Here is a 21,059-nt window from a genome sequence, read left to right on the forward strand (position 1 = left end):
GTCATATGTTTTCAATCAAGTCTTCTTTCAATTGTATGTAAGTGGTATATACAGAGTAATAAAATATTAATTTATTATAATAACGGTAACAATGGCTAGTTTTCAACGGCTAATTTTGCAACCGGTAATTTTACAACTGCTAATTTTAATAATTTGGTTAACATTTTAAATTTTAAAAATAAAAATAACCAACCCAACCAAAAATTATTTTGTAAAGTGTAAAAATTAAATTTATTTTTTGATGTAAGTAAATTTAATTAATTATAATTTAATATAATAGTATAAATAATATTTAATATTAATTATGATATAAATAATTAATATAAATTATTAATTAAATAAAAATTTAATTATTTAATCTAATTAATTATTATAATTATTAATAAATTAATTATAATTTAACTACTTAATTAATTATTATTTATTTAATTAATATAAATTATTAATTAAATAAAAATATAATTATTTAATATAATTAAATATTATAATTATTACTGAATTAATTATTATTTAATTATTTAATATAATTATTTAATTAATTAAAAATTATACATAATTATTTATTTCTTAAATAACTTGCCAAATGGCAAGTTATTATTGGGTAACAGGAGTCCCCATTAAGAGAGACTCCTCCCTTCTTGATCCAAGAGAAGAAATTCCTTCTTACCTTAACTCCAATGGTTGGTTCCCAATTTTTCTGACATGCACAGTCATGAGAAATTCAAAAAAGTAACCATTAGAGTTGCTCTAAAGACATATATTAAGATTATAAATTAAATTTTTTTATTAAAAATACAAAATAAATAAATTTTTAATATATTTGTTTTATATCTATTAAATTAAAAATTTTAAAACATTTCACTAATGATAAGTTTATTAGCACATGTTAGCTAAATTCTTAAGAAATTTTGTTTTTTTAACCAACTTAGATTTGTCTAATAATTAACCCACTAGTTCGCTTAACCAAGTGTTAGAATTCGAATTCTGCCTTATAGATGAGTAACTAGTAGTGGCATTGGTATTGGGGGTAGGATTTTACTTTACCCGACCCCACCCCACTATACAATAACCCGCATAAAACTCATCCTGCGACTAAGAATAATAAAAAATTGGAACTTAACCTATCCTCGTCCGCTCCTATCATTATTAAAATCCAACCAAAAACAAAATTTCAAAATTTATATAACCATCGTCACATACATAACATAAATTAAACTAAAAAACTTTACAATTATACAATATTATTAATTATTTTATGTATATTAGATATTAAAATTATATATATTATGTATACAAACAGGTATTACCTAAACCTAATTCTCCTCCAACTCTCATCCTGCCCAAGACCCTGAGCCGACCAAATAAGGGAGGGTATCTGCGAGTCTGAATTATGTTGCAATTTTTGGCAGTAACTCATTAACCAATGGTAAATTTTTAAACAGGTTTAATTATTCTGTTGGTTCCTATAATTTTGTGAAATTTTCAATTAGATTCTTATACTTTTTTTCTTTTAATTAGGTCTCTGTACTATTTTTTTTTTCAATTAGGTCCCTTTTGATGGTAATTAGCTTAATTGTATAAGGATCCAACTAAAAAAAAATGGTGTAGGGACTCAAATAAAAAAAAGTGTAGGGACTCAATTGAAAAAAAATTTTGGTGTAAGGACCCAACCAAAAGGAAAAAAAAGTATAGGACCTAATTGAAAATTTTGCGAAACTATAGGAACCAACAGAGTAATTAAACCCCTTAAATAAAACTTAGATCCATGACAGATTAATTATTGACTATGAAGTACGGATATTTTATTGAGTTATTGTATTTGTGCGTCAGACACATTTTGGACAGACACTCATCGACACTCGTCCGACACGCGTGTGTGCTGTATCCAACTGTGTCTTAATAAAAGATAAATTTTTTTCTGGATATATCTAAATACCATCACGTATCAGCGTGTCTTGCATTCTTCTTAACATGTATTCTTGAAATTAATTTAAAAATAATATATTATTATTTATTAAAATAAAAAATATTTTAAATATTTTATATAATTAAAAAAATATTAAAAATAGTTAAAAAATTATTCTATATTTTAATATTAATAAAATATTAAAATATTATAATAATTTATCTAAAAAATACGCTATATTTTATATATATATATCGTGTCTTGTATTTTATAAGATTTTAAAATTTATGTATCCATATATTTTGTATTTTGTCGTTTTTCGTGTCCATGCATAGTGGATTATTGAGAATTTAAAATCTTCTATTAAGAATAACCTTAACCTTTGTTAACTAAATCCTAATTTAAATATAAGTTTAGCTAGCATATTCTATTTGGACACACATGTTAAAAATATAAATAAAAAAATATTAGGAATAGTTAGAATTTATTGTTTTTGTTATTACTTAACTAGTAACTTAGTTTATTTAGTCTAGTTTATTTAATCTAATAATCCAACAACATATTTTATCCCATACTTTTAAATATTAATGACTGAAAATAATAAATTTTAATAGTCTTATAATATTTCTCTTTAATAAATATATTAAAAACTAAATTTTACATATTTTTCTACAAAAATTTTCTTATTTTAATGTGTTAGGTAAATCTTTTAAATATTTAGCTAGTACATTTTAAGATAATAATAACATAAATTTAATAAGTTTATTACATATTTAATACATTAAAAGTATAAAAATTTATCATTTTAATAACTTTTAGTTAAATAATTTTAATTGTATTCTTAAAATGTCACTTTAATTTAAATAGATGTTCACACTACTAATAACTCAATTACATTGAATAAAAAATTATTTTTTTTAATGAGATGTCTAAATAATATTCTCATTTCTTTTATTTATAAAATATACGCCTTCTTTTTTAAAATATTAAAATAATATGTCTTTTAGTCTATTTATCCAAAAGAGCTATCAGTAATTATATTATATGAAATATTTTAACTTGATTATTACAATAATAAATATATTTTTGTTATTATAATTGTTACGTGGGTAAACTTAGCTTAATGGATTGGACTTGTAAGGTTGGCCCAAACGCCAAGGTGAGACGATCTCCGACTTAGTTTGCGTATGGGAGCCACCATCCGACTTGTGTGTATGAACGAATGGGGGGTGGTACCTACAAAGACACTTCGATGCCTACGTCAACAAAGGGTTTAGCAGGTTTTGAGAGTATTGAAATTTGGAGATACTTGAGGGGTGTCAGTGTATTTATAGTGGTGAACCAATAACCACCGTTGGAGTAGTTCCACCTTTTAAAGTGGATAACCGTCCCTTTATCTTAAGGTAGTTGATATATGACTCCTAAAAGTGGGTTGAGAGATTTTAGGAGGCAGTTACTTTTTTGAATAAGTGTTATTTGTCAGCTATCCTTCAAATCCAACTTTGTTGAGGTGGAGTCTGTGTTGAATCTGACCTCTTATGAAAAAGTCAGTAAATAGCGAAGGCCATCCGTGGGGATTGGGCCTTTGGGTATATTTGGATCTGGGACATAGTGTTGGGTTAGGGTATGAACAGTGTCCCTACTCGAGTCCGATCTCCTTCATTTATGAGTCAGATTCGAGTATTTGAACTCGATCTTGTAGCCGACGTGATTTTTAGAACCGACGTGATTCAAAATTCTCAACCGTTGTGTCTAATCAAACGTTGCGTTCGTTGGGGTTTTCGCATTTACACGTGGGAGCAGTTACATTGGTAACGACGCGTTTCTTTAATGATCGCGTCAATTTACTCTTATGCCCCTAGCGTGTTATAAAAACTTTTCCCTCTCTTTTCTCTATTTTCTTTCGTCTTCTGAAACTTCTTGCTTCACACTCTCTGTTCTTTTCAAAGAAAAAACTCTTTTCTTCTCGGAGTGCTTTGCTGTCGCTGTTACTGCTTCTCTTCGTGTTTGCAGATAAAGGTTAGTCCTTTCTTTCTCCTCTTCTACCCTTTATGTTGGTGCTTTGTTATAGGAGTTTTGCATGTTCTTAGCGAGTCTGTTTATTAGTCTAGTGATCCTGCTTTATTTTACTTTGGAGAGAAATTGCTTTTCTTTGGGGAAGCCCTATTTTTTGATGCCCTTTCTTTTTTCTTTGTAGGTCTTGTCCCTTTTGTGCCTACTTCTTTGTTGAAGAAATGTCTTCTCACATTCCTGAGTCCCTTTCGAGATGGGTAGATGATACGGTACAGGAGGAAAGCCCTTTAGTGGATATTGACTATATCACTGACCTTCGTGCCCACCATAGGATTTGTAGCGATGAGGTTGATGAGTCAAAGTATGAGTTGATGGCCTCGGGTCCTGAAGACCGGGTTTGTTTCAGGAGGGTTGTTGATTCAGACCCTCATTTTTTCTTTATGTATGACTGCCTTTTTACTCGTTTGGGGGTTTCCTTCCCCATTTCTGACTTTGAAGTAGAAGTTTTGAACCATTACCGAGTTGCTCCTACTCAGCTCCACCCCAACTCTTGGGGTTTTATAAAAAATTACCAACTTGTCAGCCGAGAGCTAGACTTCCCGACTTACACAAAAATCTTTTTCATCTAACCAAGCCATTTAGTGGGTGTCTTTTCGAGTCATTCAAGGTCGGAAAGTTTTTTCTATCTTTGACGATTCTTTTCATGACTTTAAGAATTTTTTCTTCAACATTCAAGCTGTGGAGGGTCATCATTCATTTTTCTTCGATGAAAACTCCAACCCCCAATTTTCTCTCTATTGGTTAGAGGCCTATTCTATGGAGAAGTATGGCATGGACGATTTACATGAGGTAGAGGAGGCTGTTGTGGGGTTTTTCTGAGATGTTTGGGAAAAAGCCCCCAATTTGGACACAAAGAAGTTTTTTCTGGGTTTTTCTAGTTTCATATAGACCCAGCTAGGTAGTCTTTCGTTGTTGTTTTCTGAAGTTTCTGACTTGTGGTATTTTTCCGACTTGTAGGCTAACTACTTGTTTTCTTCTTTTCAGGGATGGTGAAAAGTGGTTCAAGTGCTGCTTACCAGAAGGTCCAAGAGGCCAAGAAGAAGGTGTGTGCTCGTGCTGATGATGCGAGGGCTACTGGTGCTCATCCTCCTCCTCCTCGAGATTTGGGGACTTCTTCCTGCCCTATCTTGGTAACTCATGCCTCTGCTTCTACTTTTCCTCCTTTATCCCCCCAGTCTGATATCCTTTCGAACCTAAGAAGAAGAAACGCAATACCTCGGAGTCTGGCTCTTCTCATTCTAGGGAGACCAATTTTGATGGTCCTAGGTTCGTTCATAATCACATCTTCTCCCATACTCAAATTAGTGTGGATGATGTTTCCTTTCAAAACCACCTTCAAATTATGGTTCGAAGGAGTGTTCGGGCTGCTGGGGTCTGCACAAAACTCCTTGATATTCTGGACAAAACTTCTCTTAGTTCCTTAGGCTCTTCTCAAAGAGTTGTAGAGGAGTTGGATGGGAGAATTGTCCTCTATCAAAAGGAAGAGAAGAGGCTTCAGGAGGAGATTGTCGGGCTGAAGGAGGGGCGAGCCCGACTTCAGGAGAGGGAGAAGAAGCTGATGGCTCATTGTACTATGGCGGAGGGTCTCAAGGAGAAGGTGGAGCAAAACTATGTTAAGCTTTTTTCTGAGAATGTTGACCTTCAAAAGCAGTTGGAGTTGAACCAAGAGGCGTATCAGGACTTGGAGGACTCAGTGGCAGAGAGCTCGGAGGAGACATGGAGGATATTCAAGGTGCAGGTCGGAGTGATTGCCCTCGGCCTAGACCTTTCTCCCCTCCATCCCGATAAGGTCGTTATTGATGGAGCTATAGTCTCCCCTCCTCGTTCTAAGATGGATTCTGAGTTGAAGACTCGCGGGCAAAGGCTAATTGAGTCTCCTCCTCGCGGGAAGCATCAAGAGGAATACCTGCCGAGTTCTTTAGAGGTTCCTACTCCTGCTGCTGAAGAGACCACTCCGATCCCTCCTGATACAGACCCGAGCTCCCTTATTGCTGGTGATTCCCCATTACCTTCCCAGTGATTGATTGGAGCTACTTTGGGGCCCGGCTTGTGGGCCCCTTTTTGGACAATTTTTATTTCTTTGTTTGTGATGGTTGCTCTTGACTTTTCTGGCCTTCTGGCCATTAACAAAAAATTACGTTATTTTAATTTGTCCTTTTTGGATAAGGGCTATTTTTTGTCTAAGTTACTTGCGATTTTTTGAAGACTTTAGGACAGCTTCTGCCTCTGTTTTTAATGGACTTTCCTTATCTCTTTTTGTATTCCTTTCGTGTTCAATTTTCATATATTGAATTGTTTCATAACGTAGGTTATTTTTGCGATGCATTTCATTTTTCTCGTGATTTCCGACTAACAGGTCAAGATGTTCCTGAGTTATTATGATCGTCTTTTTGTAACCTCTTTACACCAACTTGTACCTCGTCGTTTTATTATGCCGACCAATTAGATCGGGCGTGGGATTTTCACATTTTTTTTAGTTTAAATTGGTGCATTTCGTAGAATAATTCACACAATGTGGGAATTTATGAATAGGTGTAAAAAGATCTTTATTTATTGATGAAGGTACCTTTTACTACTATGGGAATTTTGATGCCTCGTTAAAACCCCCTTTCGGAAAACTCTTTTTTGGGAAAAAATCATGAAGTCAGGAAAAAGAGTACACCATGGAGTGGAGTTCGCTTTTAACTATAGTACCTTTTTCATGTTACAAACATGCCACGACCTAGGTAGCTCAGTACCGCTCAAGTCGGTTACCTTATAGTACCAATTTCCTAAGACTTCGTTTATCTTATATGGCCATTTCTAATTAGGAGCGAGCTTTCCATCCCCTGACTTGTTGACTCCGATGTCATTTCTGATCAAGACCAAGTTGTGTGGGACGAAGCTTCTTCGAATGACTTTTTTATTATATCTATTCGTCATCCTTTACTTCAATGCTGCTTCCCTTATCTGGGCTTGTTCTCGGACCTCAGGGAGTAGATCGAGTTCTTCTTTGTGTGCCTGAATGTTGTGAACCTCGTCGTAAAAGTTCACTCTTGGACTTTGCTCATTGAAATCTACTGGTATCATGGCTTCTATTCCATAAGCAAATCGGAAGGGTGTTTCTCCTGTCGCAGACTGAGGTACAGTTCGATATGCCCATAGCACTTGAGGGAGTTCTTCAGCCCAGGCTCCCTTTACAACAACCTTTTCTTCAACCCAACCAGTATAACCTTGTTAGCTGCCTCAGCTTGTCCATTTGCTTGTGAGTGCTCTACCGAGGTGAACTGATGCTTGATTTGCAAGCTGGCTACCAGGTTTCTGAAGGTAGAGTTGGTGAACTGAGTTCCATTATCAATGGTAATGGAGTGGGGGACCCCATATCTTGTGATAAAATTCTTGTAGAGGAACTTCTGACTTCTCTGGGCTGTGATGGTGGCTAATGGTTCTGCTTCAATCCACTTTGTGAAGTAGTCTACTCCCACTAGTAGATATTTTACTTGTCCAGGTGCTTGGGGAAAGGGTCCTAATAGGTTCAATCCCCATTTTGCAAAAGGCCATGGAGAAGTTATGCTAATGAGCTCCTTGGGAGGAGCAACGTGGAAGTTTGTATGCATTTGGCATGGCTGACACTTCTTTACGAATTCGGTGACATCTTTCTGCAAGATCGGCCAGCAGAACCCGACTCGTATGACTTTTCTACCCAAAGACCTTGCTCCGAGATGATTCTCGCAGATTCTATTGTGCACCTCTTCTAGGACCTCTGTTGTCCTTGAGGTCGGGACGCATTTTAATAGTGGTGTAGATATTCCTCTTTTATAGAGGGTATTTTTCACCAAGGTGAAGTTTTGTGCTTTCCTCCGGATTTTCTTGGCCTTTTTTTCCTCTTTGGATAGGATGTCAAATTTCATGTGTTCGATTAGTGGGTGCATCCATCCAAGGTCCAATCCGGATACTTCAAGGACATCCTGTCTAGCCTCTATTTTTGTGAGAGAGGGTTATTAGAGAGTTTCTTGGATTAGACTTCTATTATTCCCTCCTGGTTTAGTACTTGCTAACTTTGAAAGGGCGTCTGCTCTGCTATTGAGATCTTGAGTTATGTGTTTGACCTCAGTCTCCGAGAACCACCTGAGATGTTCCAGAGTTATGTCTAAGTACTTCTTCATATTGGAATCTTTAGCCTGGTACTCTCCATTGATTTGAGAGGTTGCCACCTGAGAGTCGCTAAAGACCACTATTTTGGTTGCACCGACTTCCTCCGCCAGCTTCAACCAGGCGATAAAGGCTTCATATTCTGCCTGGTTGTTAGAAGCTGGAAATTCAAACTTGAGGGAAACTTCTATTTGTATTCCCTCTTTGTTGACTAGTGTTATGCCTGCACCGCTTCCGACCTTGTTGGAAGAGCCATCCACGTATAGCTCCCATGTTGTTGAGGCTTCCTTTTGATCTCCTGCATATTCCGCTACGAAGTCAGTGAGGCATTGGGATTTAATTGCAGTCCAAGTTTCGTACTTAAGGTCGAACTCGGATAACTCTATGGCCAATTGAACCATTCTGCCTACAATATCTGTTTTTTTGAAGAATTTGCTTCATGGTCTCGTTCGTTTGAAATCTCATTATGTGAGCTTGAAAATAAGGCCGTAGCCTTCGAGAGACCACTATTAAGGCATACGCAAACTTTTTGAGTTTTTGATACCTTAACTCAGGGTCTTATAGGTCCTTGCTGGTGAAGTACACAGGATGCTGCCCGACCTCATCTTCCCGTATTAGAGCTGATGCTACAGCTTTATCGGCTATGGACAAGTACAGGGCGAGTTCCTCCCCGATTTTAGGTCGGGTCAGAATCAGAGGTTGGCTTAAAAACTTTTTGAACTCCTAGAATGCTTTTTCGCATTCAGGAGTCTATTCGAACAGGCATGCTTTTCTTAGTAGGGAGAAGAGTGGTAGAGATCTTAATGTTGATCCCGCCAAGAACCTAGAGAGGGCTGCAAGTCGGCCATTTAATTGACGGACCTCCTTTAAGCAAGTCGGACTTTTCATATATAGGACTGCTATATACTTATCGGGGTTGGCTTCAATCCCTCTTTGTGTTAACATAAATCCCAAAAATTTTCTAATCTCTACCGCAAAGGTGCACTTTGCTGGATTCAACCTCATCTCATGTATCCTAATGGTGTTGAAGACTTGCGAGAGGTCGGTCAAGAGGTCGGCCTCGCCCTTGGTTTTTACTAACATGTCATCCACGTATACTTCCATTAGATTTCTAAGGTGAGGTGCAAACACCTTATTCATCAGCCATTGATATGTGGCTCCTGCATTTTTTAGTCCAAAAGGCATAACCACATAGCAATAATTTGCTCTTGGCGTGATGAAAGATGTTTTTTTTATTCAACTTGTACATCGAAATTTGATTATATCCCAAGTGTGCATCCATGAACGATAAGTATTAATATTCCGAGCAAGAGTCTACTAAGGTATCAATATTTTGGAAGTGGATATGGGTCTTTGGGGCACGCCTTATTCAGGTCAGTGTAGTTGACACACATCCTCCACTTGCCGTTTTGCTTCTTGACCAGCACCACATTTGCTTGCCAAGCGGGATATTTGACCTCTCTGATGAAGCCGACTTCTATGAGGGCTTGTACTTGTTCTTCCACCACTTGGGCCCGTTCAGGTCCGAGCTTCCGTCTTCTTTGCTGCACAGGTCGCGATCCGGGGTACACTGACAGTTTATGCGACATGAGCTCGGGATCTGTTCCTGGCTTGTCAGAGGATTTCCAGGCAAAGAGGTCAGAATTCTATTGTAGGAGCCTTGTAAGCTTCTGCTTCATATCTTCTTTCAGATTGGCTCCTATGTTGGTGTTCTTTCCTTCCTCCTTTTCGACCTGCACCTCTTTGGTTTTCCCCCCGGGCTGTGGTCATATATCTTCCTTAGCTCGAACTCCTCCGAGCTCAATGGTGTGAACCTTCTTGCCTTTTCCTCTTAGATTTAGGTCCTCATTGTAGCACTTTCTTGCTAGTTTCTGGTCTCCCCTGATGGTTGTAATTTCCTCTGATGTTGGAAATTTCATGCAGAAGTGGGGGGTAGACACTTCTGCTCCGAGCCGATTTAGGGTTGTTCTGCCTACTAAAGCATTATAGGCCGAACCCACATCGACGACTATGAAGTCTATACTCAGAGTCTTGGATTTCATCCCCTTTTTCGAAGGTTGTATGCAAGGTATGAATCCTAGTGGCTTTATTGGTGTATCCCCCAGCCCATATAGGGTATCAGGGTAAGCTCTTAATTCCTTTTCATCCAATTCCAACTTATCAAATGCTGGTTTGAACAGGGTGTCGGCCGAGCTCCCCTAATCCACTAGGATTCTGTGTAGATGGGCGTTGGCAAGGATCATAGTGATCACTACCGGATCATCATGTCCGGGAACAATGCCTTGCCCATCTTCTTTAGGGAAAGAGATGGTTGGAAGGTCGGGGCCGAACTTCAGGTGTCTTTTGTGAGATGACTGACGTCGGAATTTTTGCTAGTAAAGATTTTTATAAAGTCGCATTGTAAGTATAGATTCTGAACCAACAGAAATCCTTTCGTACAAACGTTTTGGTTGTCACAAGTAACAAACCCCTAAATAAATTGATAACCGAAGTATTTAAACCTCGGGTCGTCTTCTCAAGGAATTGCAGGGAAGTGTGTTCTTATTATTGGTTATGAGTTTTGTAAATTGGGGGTTTTGAGAATGAGGAACAAGTATGATAAATGACAAATAAAATAAATAAATGACTGTAAAATAAACTCTTGGCAAGGTATGAGAAATTGGAAGTCCTATCCTATTTATCCTTATCAATGATGATGAAAATTGAATCTTAATTCCACTTAGTTAACCTCTGCTGGTGCGAAGGAAGGTCAAGTGGTTAATTAGTTTGATCTTCAAATCCTAGTTAATTCATAGAAAAAGATTGGGATTATAGAAGTTCAAGCTAATTAGCAAAGATAGCGATTATCAATCACGTTGAGTTTGATAACTCAAGAGTTATTGATTTCTTAACCAAATCCAGGAATGTAGAAAGCTAAATTAAAATCATAAATATCTGGAATACCTCAAATAACATTCATTCAAAGCAGTCAAATCTAACATGAAAAATATTCATAAGCCAATTGGGCAACATAAATCAAACATAAATAAAAGCATTAAAGTATCTCAAAGTAGAAGAGAGGTCAAAATAAAGAAATATTGAACCTGATATGAAGAGTTGAATTAAATCCTTAATTTCTAAAAAATCCTAATTTCTAAATCCTAAGAGAGAGGAGAGAACCTCTCTCACTAAAACTACATATAAACTATGAAAAGTAACTAATTGGCTAGCTCCCTTTTTTCCTTTCGGATGCATTCTCCCACTTCATAACCTCTGGTCTGTGCTTTTTGGACTTGGATTTGGGCCAAAAAGGGCTTCAGAAATCGCTGGGATCGCTTTATGTAACTTCTGGTGCTTGGCCTCTGTCACGCGTCCGCGTGGGTCACGCGGTCACGTCATGTGGAATTTTCCTTGTCACGCGGTCGCTTCAGTCATGCGTCCGCGTCATATGCGTTTCGCTTGTGGCGCGCGATCGCGTCAATCATGCGATCGCGTCACTGCCATTTCGCGCTGGCATGCGGCCGCGTCGCCCATGCGATCGCATCGCTGCCAGTTTCTTCAAAAACTTCGTTTTATGCTTTCCTTTCATTTTCGCATGTTTCCTTTTCATCCTTTAAGTCATTCCTGCCTTAGAAGATCTGAAATTACTCAACACACGAATCACGGCATCGAATGGAAATAAAAGGTAATTAAAATTAATACTTTTAAAGCCTAGAAAACATGTTTTTCACATACATCTCATAATAAGGAAGGGAAGGTAAAACTATACAATTTCACATGCATAAATGGGTAAAGGATTGAATAAAACACTTAAATTCAGCACAAATTATATCATAAAATATGGGTTTATCAATGACTTTGTTAGACTGCCTCCAGCGAACCCCCCCGATATCATATGTATATGTCTTTCTGGGGTCTGTGGTGGTGGGTCTCTTCGATCTTTCTCATCTCGCTTCCTCTTGCCATGATGGTCCGACCTTTCTATGAAATATCTGTCAAGCCGACCTTTCCTGGCCAGCTTTTCTATCACATTTTTCAGGTCGTAACAATCATTCGTTGAGTGACCATATAGTTTATTGTACTCACAGTATTCCCTACGACTCCCCCCTTTTTGTTCTTGATGGGCCTAGGTAGCCTTTCTGTGTGACAAACTTCCCTGTAGACATCGACTAAGGAAACTCGTAGAGGAGTGTAGGAGTGATATCTCCTGAGCCTTTTAGGTCCGACTTCTTCTTTTCTCTTGGGCTCCCTTTCCTTTTCCTTTGAAGAGTGAGAATGCCCAGGTCTCCAGCTCGGCTCTCTTAGCTTGGCGTTTTCCTCCATGTTGATGTACTTCTCCTATCTTTCCTGTACATCACTCAAAGAAGTCGGGTGTCTTTTTGAGATGGACTGGGAGAAGGGACATTCTTGGAGTCCATTTACTAGGCCCATAATCACTGCCTCTGTGGGCAGGTCTTGAATTTCTAAGCACGCTTTTGTTGAACCTTTCTATGTAGTCCCTCAAAGGTTCTCCGACCTCCTGTTTTACTCTTATGAGACTTGGTGTGTGCTTTACTTTATCCTTTTGGATCGAAAATCTCATAAGGAACTTAGGCGAAAGGTTGTCGAAGCTGGTGACCAACCTGGGGCGGGAGTTTATCAAACCACTTCATTGCTGCTTTTATCAGAGTTGTCAGGAAGGTTTTGCAGCGAGTAGTATCAAAGGCATTGGCTAGGTACATTCGACTTTTAAAATTGCTCAGGTGATGCTTCGGGTTGGTAGTCTGGTCATAGAGGTCTATATTGGGACTTTTGATGTTCCTTGGAACTTTTGTCCTAATTATGTCCTCACTGAACGGGTCTTCTCCCCCAAGGGAGAATCTTCTCGATTGCTGCGAGAGTTCCTACCTCGAAGTTCTAATCTCAATAGCTTTTCTTCGAGCTCTTTTCGTCGCTCGATCTCTCTCCTCAAGTTTCTCTCCGCCTATCGCTGTCGTTCCAGTTCTTGATCTTACTCAGAATCGGATGCTGTGTTTCCATCCTCGTTTAAGTCATCCGCCATCATGGGCTAATCTTCAGGTCTCCGGCAACGGCGCCAATGTTACGTGGGTAACATGAGTTTAATGGATTGGGCTTGTAAGGTTGGCCCAAACGCTAAGGTGAGGTGATCTCTGACTTAGTTTGCGTTTGGGAGCCACCGTCTGACTTGTGTGTATGAAGGAATGGGGGGTGGTACCTGCAAAGACACTCCGATGCCTAAGTCAGGAAAGGGTTTAGCAGGTTTTGAGAGTATTGGAACTTGGTCACTTGGAGATATCTGAGGGGTGTTAGTGTATTTATAGTGGTGAACCAATAACCACCGTTGAGTAGTTCCACCTTTTAAGGTGGATAACCATTCTTTTAACTTAGGGTAGTTGATATATGATTCCTGGAAGTGAGTTGAGAGATTTTATGGGCAGTTACTTATTTGAATAAGTGTTACCTGCCAGCTATTCTTCAAACCCAACTTCGTTGAAGTGGAGTCTTTGTTGAATCCGACCTTTTTTGAGGAAGTCGGTAAGTAGCGAAAGCCATCTGTGGGGATTGGGCCTTTTGGTATATTTGGATCTGGATCATAATGTTGGGTTAGGGTATGAACAATAATTATCATTTATATATATATATATATATATATATATATATATATAATTATTATTAAGAGATACTTTTCACAAATTAACTAAAATGTATATTATTTTAATTTTACAAAAAAAAAGAAAAGTGTATATTTTATAAATAAAAAATATCATTTAAACATTTCACACAAGAGTGAAATATAATTTTTCATTGAAATATTATTTATTGTTATAAAATTTAAATTAAATTTTTTATTTACAAAAATATTACAATAAACTACAAACATAATCATCAAATTAATCATTATATTTGCATATATATATATATATATATATATATATTAATACATTTTTTAATTAAATAATCAAAACTTAGAATATAAAAATAAATAAATTTGTTCATAGTACTGCAATAAAAAATACAAGATATCAAATATATAGTTATTTTTATAACGGTGACTGATTAGTGATTAATTTTTTATGTATATTTAATATAATTATTTTATTTAATAAATACATACTTGTCCTCTTAAAAAGTATATAATATTTTATTCAAAGAATTAAAAGTTGGATAAAGTATTAAATTGGTGTCTTATGTTTGGGCGTAATTCTGTTTTGGTTCTTAAGGTTTAAAGTGTTCTATTTGAATCCCAAAACGTTTCATTTAGCATCAATTTAGTTCCACAGTGAGATCAAAGTTAAATAATTAACGGAATGTCCTACATAACAATAGTATAAGAACAAAATCGATAATTTGGAGAACAATACAGACTCTAGAGGCACAAAATCAACCATGGATACATCAATACATTTATTTATTATTTTTCTTACAATATAAATAAAATATTTTCTATTAAAATAAAGAGAATGATAAATAAATGTATTGATGCATTAATTGTTAATTTTGTGCCTCTGGAGCTTGTACTTGTTCTTCAAATTATCGATTTTGTTCTTGTACTGTTGTTATGTGGGACAATCCGTTAATTATTTAACTTTGACCTCACTGTAGGACTAAATTTATGTTAAATAAAACCTTTTTGGATTCAAATAAAACACTTTAAACCTTAAAAACTAAAACAGAATTACACCCAAACATAAAACCAATTTAATACTTTACCTATTAAAAGTTTTCCAAAACATCAGTATCTAAGAGATAATATAAGATCATATTAATTGATTTGTTTCCCTATTAATGTGATGTTATAATTTACTTTTTGTAAAATATAATTTTTATTTTAAACATATTCTTTTAAGAGAAAAATATTAACTATTATATATTTATATGTATTATTTTATAATTTTTAACAAAGTAATCAGATATTAAAATTGTCATCAAACGCGTCAAAAATTAAAATAAAATAATGTTAGTTGATTATGTAATGCTCTCGTTTATTTGTGCTTTTAACACACACAAAAATTACATTTTCTAAAAAAAATACTTATTTTATTTTGAGCTATTTATTTGTGTATTTATGATTATAATAATAATAAATTAGTAAATTAATAGTTTCCTATGTATTTTGAAGAGAGAAAAAATCCGAAAAAGGTAACAATTACAATTTTATCTTTTTATATCTATCTACTTAATATACTAAAACTGGGTTTTTTTCGGCTAACAAGGGTGACGTGTCACTCTCTCGTGAGTTCGTTTTCCCTCCAAAACGAATAAAATTTTTCATCTATTCTAAATTATTTATTATAATTATATTATTATATTATATTTAATATTTAATGAATAATATATAATTATACTAATTTAAGAACATATCTTCGTTATAATTATATCAAATCAATATTTAGTGCACTATTAAACTACTTATCAATTATAATGCGTAATTACTGTACATAATAACAAATTGCCTTAATAGTAATTAATTTACATATTTATTTTTGTTTTACTAAGGTCTATAAATAGTGTTTTCCTGTCATACATAAATCTAAATTTGAGAGTCAGCTCATAATTTTATATTTAGTATTTTTTACTACTTCATAGAATAAGAATGTATTCTTCATTTTTTATTGAAGTTGATCCTTTTAGGGTACAATTTATAATTTTTTATAATATTTTTCATATACTCATTCTATTATATTATTCTTTTAAAATAATTTTATTATAATTTTATTTTGTAATATTTTATTTTGTCATGTATACTTCAATTCATATATATATATATATATATATATATATATATATATATATATATATATATATATATATTGTCTTTTTTTTTGTGATTCACAATTAATATATGGTGAATTCTATCCAACCATCTCTAAAATAACATGTAATTTATCCTCTCTAATATGCTAATTTTTTATTAGTTGATATTTTAATTTATTATATTAATAACTAAAAATTTATCCCAATCTCATAAGTTTCACTCCATTTTAACATCATTTGCAGTAATAAATTTTTATTGTTGCAAAAATTAGAACTTACACTTACGTACTGTTATAAGGTTATCAAATTAAAAGGAGATATACTTTTAAATATGATATTGTACCAAATGTTATTATAATAACAATTTTTTATACATATGAAGGATGAATTATTTCTTTTTTTAAGAATGATCTTTCTTTTTTTATTTGGCCACTGTTTTTTTATCAAATCGAAACCTTGAAACTGTACCTAAATACCTTTATGCTGAGATGGTTCCGTCCTATACTTTAATTTGTTCTAGCTATAGAGCCTAATTAATTGTTAATTAGAACAATGTTTAAGTTAATAAATTTGTAATAGTTCTTCAATAATTTCTTTCATCAATATTATTCCAACAGTTTTTTTTCTTCGGCGAAAAAAATTCACGGAAGAGTTTCTTTATTAATATTTTAAAAATTATATCATGATATATTTTAAATAATAATTTAATTATAAATAGTCTTTATTATAATTAAAATATTAATTTTAGTTAAATTTAAGTAATTTAAATTACGAATATAATTAGTAATTAAATTAAAATATCAACTAATAAAAAATTGACACATCATAAAGGGTAAATTACATGTTATTTTAGAGAGGGTTTAATAGCATTCACCTTAATATATACATTGTTCGTGTATGTGGTTTATATGTTAATATTTTTATTGATTCTCTTTATTATTTTTTTTTTGTGTCTCTTTGTTACTCTTTATTTTAGTTATATTCATTGATTTTTCTGTATTAATGCTCTTTCTATTTGAAATATCGAGACAATTTAGAGTGTATGTTGTGACCCATGTGATATTTGTTAATTTTGTGTATCTTTTTAGATGGTTTATGTTATAATGTGTTTAAGGAGTTGACTTAAAATTATAATATGATATATAAATTTATAATATGATTTATAGTATGCTAAAATATTAGAACATAATGTTCATAATATTGAATTACTCTAAATTTTTTATTTTCTATCGTTAGTAGTTAATTCTAAATTAAAAAGATTATCTTAAATTGTTGAATAGTCCAAGTATAACTGGAGTTAATTTAGTTTATTTGTTTATTAATATAATTGATTAAAAGCTTAAATGATAAATAAGACAAGCAAATAATTAGAAAAATAGAATGTTAGCAATTACTTAAAATAGATAACAAAATAAGTTATAGGGTATTACTTTATTTAAATTATTAATAATTAAAGAATAAAAGGTCAGTAATTATTTTTAAAATAGACATTAAATTAGTTTTACGGTACTAATTTATTTGATTTATTTATAAAATTTTATAATTTTCAAATTTATATCTACTCAATTTATGTATTTTATTTTATTCTACTTTAACAAAAAATTGAGACGTGCAATTTTTTTATTTTTTTTAGAAAGTATAGCGAAATGAGTTATATCAATTATAATTAATTATCGATAATTGATATCAATTAATTGATTCTATTAATTTGTAAGATGAATAAGGTATAATAAATGTTGTGAAATTAATTATAATAAATTAATAATTAATAAATAAAAAACTAAAAGGAACTTTTTTTTATTGTTTTTTAATGGCTACACGTTTTTATAATTTCACTTTCCTTTTATCTCTTCTTTTCATATTTATTTCTTTTAATTTATTGAACTAAATTAATTGTACTAATTATTTGTATTAACTAATTAAGTACTTAAAAATATTATAAAAAATATTTTTAAAATGTGTCCTTAAAATATAAATTAACTAAATTATTTTTCAATTTAATATGTTTGATTCATTCAATTGTATTAATTATAACTAATCAATTATTTAATTTGATTTGATTAGGATAAATATTTCATCATTTAATATTTTATTTGATTCATTAAATTACATTAATAATAACTTCAAATATTTAATTAATTAGAGTAAATATAAAATTATTTTAAATTTTGTTTGATTCATTAAACTAAATTAATTATAACTAATTTATGATTTAATTTGATCGAGATAATATTAAATTATTTAATAAATAATATATAAAACAATGAAATAAATGAACTCAATTAATTTAATTTATTATCTTATTGTTTTATATATCCATTTTCTCTCTCTTTATTTTGTACTTCAGGTAAAATATTTATAATTTTTATTTTTATTTTTTTTATCTTAATTTTGCTAATATTTTTCTATAATTTTGTTTTATATTAATTTTTTATTTATTTTGATTAATAATTCTTAAGGGTATCCTTATTTTATTTAAAGATAATTTAAATTTTTTGTAATATTTTTATAAAAGTTGATTAATCGGTTTTCAACTCTATCAGGATACAGAAGATTTTCAAAGAACAAGAGAATGATCTGAATTTGCATGAATTCTGAATGTTCGAACTTATGATGTTGTTTCAGTTGGTTGTCGTTACGAGAATGACTTTAATCTATTGGTGTCTAAGGACTAAAATAGATTAAATATTATTTAAGTAATTTATTTATAATATTGGTATTTGATTAAATTAGTTTTAGAAAAATTTAAATTGTTGACTTAATTTATATATTATGACTATTATTTTTGAATATATTATTTTTATATTTTTTAATATAAATTTTTTTTCTGATTTTTAAATTTATTTTCTTTCTTGGATACATGTATCACCTTTTTTCTCATTTTATATTTCATATTAGTAATGTAATTATTAAAAAAATATATTTAAAAGAAAGAAAAAATATTAAAACATCACTATTTAAAAAAAGGGAAAGATACGTGAAAAAAAGAAAAATAAAAAATTAAAACATCACTATTAGAAAAAAAACTGTTAATATGCGTATGAATAAGGCCGGAATTCAGGAATATATACGGGTATAAAAAATAAAAAAATATTGCACGATTGTAGAATAAAAAATAATCATATATATAACGAAATAATTATAACAAAAAAATAATTAATATATGTGATTTAAATGTTTTTAATAACCAGTAACATGAAGTTTAACAAAATATAATTTATATATTTTTTTTATTTATGTATATGTATATATATTAAAAAAAAAAACTATCGTGATATATATATATATAGAGAGAGAATTATTTAACAAAATTATATAATATATACGTATACATAAATAAAAAAATTATTATAATTTATGGAAATTACGCATGAACTTTTTTTTCTCTCAAATAAATTTATTCTAATTATATTACAATTAGCTCATGAATAATGCATGAATATATTAATTTAAAAAATATCTTTATTATAATGATATCAAATCAATATTCAATGCGTTATTAAATCACGTATCAATTATCGATATTTTTAATCATTCTAATTATATCAATTGATATAGTTCTAATTTGCATTTAAGTATAATAATTTTATTAGAAGATAGTTGATGCACATATTAATAGTGACCTATTTAATTTGATATCAATTAGTGGATAATAATAATAATAATAATAATAATAATAATAATAATAATAATAATAATAATAATAATAATAATAATAATAATAATAATAATAATAATAATAATAATAATAAGGTCTACATGGTACATGCATTATATTTTAAAAAAGGTAAAATATATTTTAAAAAAATAGGATATTAATAATTAATTGTGATTAATATCAACATCAATAATTAATTCTTATAATTATTTTTGTACGACTAATGTAACACCCTACCATACAGAGTCTTATGCTTAAGTCATAATTCAGAGATGGCAAGGTATTACGACTTCTAAAATAAAAATTTAGTCCGTATAGTAGTATGAATGATTGATTATAACTAGGAGCCTTTGTAGAAAAAGGGGTAAACAAAAAACCGCAACTCGAAAGCGCAACACTCCGATCGATAACGTAACGAACAAGGATAACCAACGCGTGATTATATATATACAAAGGAGTGTCAAAAACAGGAATATCAAGACTCAAGATCCGGCTGCGAAGATAACCGGTCCGAGCATAGCAATATATACATATGATAAAATAAGGAAAACCCCAAAGGAAACCCAAAGGGACACAAATACATAAAACCTATTCTCCAAAATCTCCCATAAGAGGAGTCATCACAGTTGTATTATTTAATGGAGATAAAAGTATCTAAACAAAACATATAAACCAAATCATAGCCCCGAGAACGAAGGATCTTCGCAATTATAGAAGTCTCCAGCATGCCTCAGCGGGAAACCTCACGTCCTGCATCTGAAAACCACAAAATCCGCATGGGTGAGAACCAGAGGTCCCCAGCATGGTAACAGCTTCCACATATATAATACATAATGGAGGAAAGGCAAAGGCAATCCTAGAACTTCCTCCAGATAATATCAACGCTTATAAACAAGCTAAACCATAAAAGGGCATCTGACTAAAGATTCTTCAGTCTAACTAATACTTCCCTTTCCAATTCCTTCAATCCTCCCAACCACCAGCAGGAGTATAATATAGCAAACACAGTTATATCAGACAAGAGATATACAATTAGGAACAAGTAAGGCATTTAGACAATTAGCAAGTAATATGCAGTCAAATAGGCAATCTCAAACAATTCACATAATATGCATATGATGAATGCCTGTCCCTAGTGGCTGATGATATCATCTGTCGGTTATAGAGCCAACCCGACAAGTCCTGGCAGTTAACCATTGGACTGTCCCTCTGTCACGCATCCCCAACTCGAGTTATACTCATCATAAACTTGATCATAATCATGATCTATATCCATCACCCTCACTGGTGAATATTTACGGGGGCGAGCTCATCCGGGTCTTTCACAGTGCCCGGCCACACTTATGACATAGGGTCAAAAGAGTATCAAGTCTCAACCTGGAGCACGTGGTGGCTAGCCACTGCTACTACCCAGGGAAACTCGTATCTCCGATAGTGGAAGTGCAAATCACAATTATCAATAATTCAGCATAAACATGCATGAATTCTCATCCATGGATCAACATCCATATCAGCCATCCGGCTTACGGTTAAATCCATAACCAGCCAATATTCATA

This window comes from Arachis hypogaea, chromosome 1, assembly GCF_003086295.3.
Source record: "Arachis hypogaea cultivar Tifrunner chromosome 1, arahy.Tifrunner.gnm2.J5K5, whole genome shotgun sequence".
Lineage (NCBI taxonomy): Eukaryota > Viridiplantae > Streptophyta > Magnoliopsida > Fabales > Fabaceae > Arachis > Arachis hypogaea.